Genomic DNA, 7,537 nt, shown 5'->3' on the forward strand with positions numbered 1-7,537 from the left:
TTCCTAGAGCTGCAGGGAGGCCTCGCCAGCCCCCTTCTCTTTCCAGGCTGAGCATCCCCAGCCCCACACGGACAGCAGTCCGATGCGTGGCAGTCAAGGCTAAAGGGTAGCAAATGGCTACATCAGGAAGTGAGAGATGGAAGCTTTTGGAGATGGAAGCTTTACCTCTAAATGTAGAAAAGAAAGAAAAGTGGAGGGGGAAATGGTGGGACTCTGGCTCTGTTCTAACTGGCGAAGATTTTCTTTTCTTCTTTTCTGTCGTGCTAACCCAAGTTCTGTTGTTTGAAAGGAGGTTTAGCAAAATATCCATCGTCTTCTCCACTGCTGAAACACTGAACAACATCTGGGCAGGCTGAGGATGCAGAGCAAAACCTGCAAATATCTACTGCTGATCGTGATCCTGGGGAATGCAGCTAAAGCCAGCCAAAAGCAATTTCTGGAAAGTCAAGCCTGCTTTACGTTTTCTGGAGTTTGCTTGTGCCAACTTCACCAGTCATTTCTAAAAAAGGAAAAGAAACTCCAAGCAAAACAGAGAAAAACACAAAGAAACCAACCCAAAGAAACCAATCAAACAAACAGATAAAACACCCCCAATCAAACCAAAGGCAATGAGAAGTTAGGACTAGTTGTAAGGATATCACAGCAGGCGAATGGCTGCTTCCTACTTGGATCACCATCCAAAGCCACCTAGAACAACTTCTCCAAAACATATCCAACAGGAGAAATGGAAAAAGTGATCCATGGCAGCTCTGCATTGTAGTGAAGAATGAGCATGCAGTGGTCCAGATGCAGCATTGCCCACCCTCCAGGCTGCTGTTTGCTCTGCTGAAAGACTCTTGCAGGACTGTGGCCCCTCTCCATGCAATGGAAATCATTGCCACAGCTCTCAGTTGAGGCACTGGCATTTCCAGAGCCAGATTCAGGCACAATCCTACTGCCTGCTGAGCATCTGGGAAAGGTGCTGAGCATCTTCAGGCCTACAAGCACAAAAGAGCTCAGGCTCTCCCCGAACTGGGTTTTCAGGGCAGCTTTCCATATCTCTGCAAGATTTCTTCATCCCTCAACACGTCTGACTTTATGATGTCCAACGATGCATTTGGGTTTCTTCCGTCCTCTTGTGTGCCCGTGGGTAACCTTCCACGTGGATGAAGGAGATTGTGTACAGGACAATTGATTGCGGCATTGCCATTTGGCTTCACTGTCACTCAGTTGAACACGGTCCTTATCTAAGAAGGACTTCCAAGAAATGGGTAGGAGTTTTGGCTGTGAGAGGAGCAGAAAGCACATTTTCTACAGCAAATTGCTAGCTGATGCACTTTCCTCCCTGCCAAAATAGTGATTGCCATTCATCTTCCTGGGAAGAATGTAAAGACCCATTCAGAGATGCCAGGTTCAGCTGGCCTGTGGCTTTGTGTGCCTCATTTCACATGTCCAATTTCAAGGGCCACTAAAAGAGGCTCATGTTTGCCTTGCTACCCACAAGTGCTGTAGCTATTTCCAGGAGAAGAGGGAAAACATCGCTGTCCTGTGGTGTGGTAGAAATGCCACCACAACTGTGATTGTGTGAGCAAAGCCAGCCAGTGCTTTTTGGGGCAGCAGCAGCAGCTGAGAGTGTGGCAGAGCGGTTGTGATACTCTTTTTAGAGTCCTGCAAACATTGTTCCCGAAACAACCCACAGCTTTGCAAATGTGCCCGAAGAAAATGCAAAGAGAACTGGGGTGTGAAAATCAAAGACTGTTTATCTGTAGAAGAAAAGGAACAAGAATGAACTACACCACATATTTACACTGTAAGAATATTGGTAACAGCAACAACAACAACAACAACAAACTATAGAACCTATTTACCTGAGAACAGATCTAACAAAACTCTATGAAACGTATTTACAGACAACTTAAACAAACTCTAAAACTTCTATCCTGAACACAACAACTGTAAAACGTATGTACAGCAGGGTGGCATCTGTGTCTGTGATGTCCCTAAGTCCTGGAAGAAAAACAAGTAGCACGGTCAGTGCAGTCAGGCACGGAAGGGTGTTCCATGTGCTGCCGGGCTGGGACACTGGCCCAGTGGGACTCTGCTGCCAGAAGGGAGCCTGGCTGGGGGCTGTGGCCCAGGCACTGGAACAGGGCTTGTGTGGCCCACAGCAAGCCCAGGCCAGGCCAGGGATGGCCAGCAGAATGCAGTGCATGGGCTAGCGTGTCCCTGAGCAGGAAGTGCCCAGCCCGGCCCCAGGCTGGCAGCAGGGGACCCACTCTGCCTGTGGGGGGAGCACCTGCCTATTCTGCTGCTGGCATCGGTCTTCATCCCAAGACCATGTCTTCTTCCTTGTCTTTTAGATCAATATCCATCTCTTCAATAGAATCTTTCGTTTCCACCTCCATCTCTTCCTCTGTCTCGTACATATCCACATCCATCTCTTGCTCTCCAGTATCCTCTCCGTCCACTTCCATGGCTTCTTCTCTATCAGTCTGTGTATCGACGTCCGTCTCCTCCTCTCCGTCTGTGCCAGCCTGCAGAGGTAGCAAAATTTCCCAGCCTGTCCCACAGAGCTCCAGCCCAGCCAGGCAGCTGCGGGGTGTCCGCCTCCGTGGAATAGTACCATACCTCTTTTGGAACAAATGCAGACATCCTGCAGGGATGGAGAGCAAAATCCAAGCGATGGGGAGCTTTGGGGACTGCTGGGGGAATCAGGGAGCAGGTGGCAACAAGGTGACAGGGGTAGGCTTGGAGCAGGGTGAAGAGCGTGCTGGCACAAGGAGCCAAGGGTTGTGTTGTGGCCGTTGCTGGATGCTGGAAGTTCTAGCTGGAGCGTGCACTGTGACATCACCGCCAGGAGTTGAGGCCCAGTCTGAAGTGGACAACGGAGACCGTAGAATGAATGATGGAATCCCTGGGTGCTTGGGCTTGGAAGGGACCCTAAAGACCATCTTGTTCCAAGCGGAGCAATCTTCGCCCAGAATAGGTTGCTCAGAGCCCCGCTCCCAGCTGGCCTTGGATGTTGCCAAGGATGGAGCATCCCCAGCCTCTGTGCACAGCCTGGGCCAGTGGCCCAGCAGCCGGAGTGGAAAAGAGCAGCTTCATTAGATCCAACTTCAAGCTCACTCCTGCAGTTGAAAGGCTTCTCCTCTCTGTGCCCATCTTTCCTAGAGCTGCAGGGAGGCCTCGCCAGCCCCCTTCTCTTTCCAGGCTGAGCATCCCCAGCCCCACACGGACAGCAGTCCGATGCGTGGCAGTCAAGGCTAAAGGGTAGCAAATGGCTACATCAGGAAGTGAGAGATGGAAGCTTTTGGAGATGGAAGCTTTACCTCTAAATGTAGAAAAGAAAGAAAAGTGGAGGGGGAAATGGTGGGACTCTGGCTCTGTTCTAACTGGCGAAGATTTTCTTTTCTTCTTTTCTGTCGTGCTAACCCAAGTTCTGTTGTTTGAAAGGAGGTTTAGCAAAATATCCATCGTCTTCTCCACTGCTGAAACACTGAACAACATCTGGGCAGGCTGAGGATGCAGAGCAAAACCTGCAAATATCTACTGCTGATCGTGATCCTGGGGAATGCAGCTAAAGCCAGCCAAAAGCAATTTCTGGAAAGTCAAGCCTGCTTTACGTTTTCTGGAGTTTGCTTGTGCCAACTTCACCAGTCATTTCTAAAAAAGGAAAAGAAACTCCAAGCAAAAGAGAGAAAAACACAAAGAAACCAACCCAAAGAAACCAATCAAACAAACAGATAAAACACCCCCAATCAAACCAAAGGCAATGAGAAGTTAGGACTAGTTGTAAGGATATCACAGCAGGCGAATGGCTGCTTCCTACTTGGATCACCATCCAAAGCCACCTAGAACAACTTCTCCAAAACATATCCAACAGGAGAAATGGAAAAAGTGATCCATGGCAGCTCTGCATTGTAGTGAAGGATGAGCATGCAGTGGTCCAGATGCAGCATTGCCCACCCTCCAGGCTGCTGTTTGCTCTGCTGAAAGACTCTTGCAGGACTGTGGCCCCTCTCCATGCAATGGAAATCATTGCCACAGCTCTCAGTTGAGGCACTGGCATTTCCAGAGCCAGATTCAGGCACAATCCTACTGCCTGCTGAGCATCTGGGAAAGGTGCTGAGCATCTTCAGGCCTACAAGCACAAAAGAGCTCAGGCTCTCCCCGAACTGGGTTTTCAGGGCAGCTTTCCATATCTCTGCAAGATTTCTTCATCCCTCAACACGTCTGACTTTATGATGTCCAACGATGCATTTGGGTTTCTTCCGTCCTCTTGTGTGCCCGTGAGTAACCTTCCACGTGGATGAAGGAGATTGTGTACAGGACAATTGATTGCGGCATTGCCATTTGGCTTCACTGTCACTCAGTTGAACACGGTCCTTATCTAAGAAGGACTTCCAAGAAATGGGTAGGAGTTTTGGCTGTGAGAGGAGCAGAAAGCACATTTTCTACAGCAAATTGCTAGCTGATGCACTTTCCTCCCTGCCAAAATAGTGATTGCCATTCATCTTCCTGGGAAGAATGTAAAGACCCATTCAGAGATGCCAGGTTCAGCTGGCCTGTGGCTTTGTGTGCCTCATTTCACATGTCCAATTTCAAGGGCCACTAAAAGAGGCTCATGTTTGCCTTGCTACCCACAAGTGCTGTAGCTATTTCCAGGAGAAGAGGGAAAACATCGCTGTCCTGTGGTGTGGTAGAAATGCCACCACAACTGTGATTGTGTGAGCAAAGCCAGCCAGTGCTTTTTGGGGCAGCAGCAGCAGCTGAGAGTGTGGCAGAGCGGTTGTGATACTCTTTTTAGAGTCCTGCAAACATTGTTCCCGAAACAACCCACAGCTTTGCAAATGTGCCCGAAGAAAATGCAAAGAGAACTGGGGTGTGAAAATCAAAGACTGTTTATCTGTAGAAGAAAAGGAACAAGAATGAACTACACCACATATTTACACTGTAAGAATATTGGTAACAGCAACAACAACAACAACAACAAACTATAGAACCTATTTACCTGAGAACAGATCTAACAAAACTCTATGAAACGTATTTACAGACAACTTAAACAAACTCTAAAACTTCTATCCTGAACACAACAACTGTAAAACGTATGTACAGCAGGGTGGCATCTGTGTCTGTGATGTCCCTAAGTCCTGGAAGAAAAACAAGTAGCACGGTCAGTGCAGTCAGGCACGGAAGGGTGTTCCATGTGCTGCCGGGCTGGGACACTGGCCCAGTGGGACTCTGCTGCCAGAAGGGAGCCTGGCTGGGGGCTGTGGCCCAGGCACTGGAACAGGGCTTGTGTGGCCCACAGCAAGCCCAGGCCAGGCCAGGGATGGCCAGCAGAATGCAGTGCATGGGCTAGCGTGTCCCTGAGCAGGAAGTGCCCAGCCCGGCCCCAGGCTGGCAGCAGGGGACCCACTCTGCCTGTGGGGGGAGCACCTGCCTATTCTGCTGCTGGCATCGGTCTTCATCCCAAGACCATGTCTTCTTCCTTGTCTTTTAGATCAATATCCATCTCTTCAATAGAATCTTTCGTTTCCACCTCCATCTCTTCCTCTGTCTCGTACATATCCACATCCATCTCTTGCTCTCCAGTATCCTCTCCGTCCACTTCCATGGCTTCTTCTCTATCAGTCTGTGTATCGACGTCCGTCTCCTCCTCTCCGTCTGTGCCAGCCTGCAGAGGTAGCAAAATTTCCCAGCCTGTCCCACAGAGCTCCAGCCCAGCCAGGCAGCTGCGGGGTGTCCGCCTCCGTGGAATAGTACCATACCTCTTTTGGAACAAATGCAGACATCCTGCAGGGATGGAGAGCAAAATCCAAGCGATGGGGAGCTTTGGGGACTGCTGGGGGAATCAGGGAGCAGGTGGCAACAAGGTGACAGGGGTAGGCTTGGAGCAGGGTGAAGAGCGTGCTGGCACAAGGAGCCAAGGGTTGTGTTGTGGCCGTTGCTGGATGCTGGAAGTTCTAGCTGGAGCGTGCACTGTGACATCACCGCCAGGAGTTCAGGCCCAGGCTGAAGTGGACAACGGAGACCGTAGAATGAATGATGGAATCCCTGGGTGCTTGGGCTTGGAAGGGACCCTAAAGACCATCTTGTTCCAAGCGGAGCAATCTTCGCCCAGAATAGGTTGCTCAGAGCCCCGCTCCCAGCTGGCCTTGGATGTTGCCAAGGATGGAGCATCCCCAGCCTCTGTGCACAGCCTGGGCCAGTGGCCCAGCAGCCGGAGTGGAAAAGAGCAGCTTCATTAGATCCAACTTCAAGCTCACTCCTGCAGTTGAAAGGCTTCTCCTCTCTGTGCCCATCTTTCCTAGAGCTGCAGGGAGGCCTCGCCAGCCCCCTTCTCTTTCCAGGCTGAGCATCCCCAGCCCCACACGGACAGCAGTCCGATGCGTGGCAGTCAAGGCTAAAGGGTAGCAAATGGCTACATCAGGAAGTGAGAGATGGAAGCTTTTGGAGATGGAAGCTTTACCTCTAAATGTAGAAAAGAAAGAAAAGTGGAGGGGGAAATGGTGGGACTCTGGCTCTGTTCTAACTGGCGAAGATTTTCTTTTCTTCTTTTCTGTCGTGCTAACCCAAGTTCTGTTGTTTGAAAGGAGGTTTAGCAAAATATCCATCGTCTTCTCCACTGCTGAAACACTGAACAACATCTGGGCAGGCTGAGGATGCAGAGCAAAACCTGCAAATATCTACTGCTGATCGTGATCCTGGGGAATGCAGCTAAAGCCAGCCAAAAGCAATTTCTGGAAAGTCAAGCCTGCTTTACGTTTTCTGGAGTTTGCTTGTGCCAACTTCACCAGTCATTTCTAAAAAAGGAAAAGAAACTCCAAGCAAAAGAGAGAAAAACACAAAGAAACCAACCCAAAGAAACCAATCAAACAAACAGATAAAACACCCCCAATCAAACCAAAGGCAATGAGAAGTTAGGACTAGTTGTAAGGATATCACAGCAGGCGAATGGCTGCTTCCTACTTGGATCACCATCCAAAGCCACCTAGAACAACTTCTCCAAAACATATCCAACAGGAGAAATGGAAAAAGTGATCCATGGCAGCTCTGCATTGTGGTGAAGGATGAGCATGCAGTGGTCCAGATGGCCCACCCTCCAGGCTGCTGTTTGCTCTGCTGAAAGACTCTTGCAGGACTGTGGCCCCTCTCCATGCAATGGAAATCATTGCCACAGCTCTCAGTTGAGGCACTGGCATTTCCAGAGCCAGATTCAGGCACAATCCTACTGCCTGCTGAGCATCTGGGAAAGGTGCTGAGCATCTTCAGGCCTAGAAGCACAAAAGAGCTCAGGCTCTCCCCGAACTGGGTTTTCAGGGCAGCTTTCCATATCTCTGCAAGATTTCTTCATCCCTCAACACGTCTGACTTTATGATGTCCAACGATGCATTTGGGTTTCTTCCGTCCTCTTGTGTGCCCGTGAGTAACCTTCCACGTGGATGAAGGAGATTGTGTACAGGACAATTGATTGCGGCATTGCCATTTGGCTTCACTGTCACTCAGTTGAACACGGTCCTTATCTAAGAAGGACTTCCAAGAAATGGGTAGGAGT

At 49.8% G+C, this 7,537-nt stretch overlaps 1 long non-coding RNA gene across 1 annotated transcript; it reads right to left on the minus strand.

Moving 5' to 3' along the window:
- Positions 1-238: 238 nt before the first annotated feature.
- Positions 239-7,036, minus strand: LOC147649443 (uncharacterized). Its single transcript, XR_015278849.1, has 5 exons — positions 5,751-7,036; positions 5,419-5,656; positions 2,608-5,129; positions 2,276-2,513; positions 239-1,986 (listed from the first exon to the last, which is right to left on the minus strand). It is a non-coding gene; the product is annotated as an uncharacterized LOC147649443 (long non-coding RNA).
- Between the last annotated feature and the right edge of the window lie 501 nt (positions 7,037-7,537).

This window comes from Cyanistes caeruleus, chromosome 23 (assembly GCF_971803275.1).
Source record: "Cyanistes caeruleus chromosome 23, bCyaCae1.hap1.1, whole genome shotgun sequence".
Lineage (NCBI taxonomy): Eukaryota > Metazoa > Chordata > Aves > Passeriformes > Paridae > Cyanistes > Cyanistes caeruleus.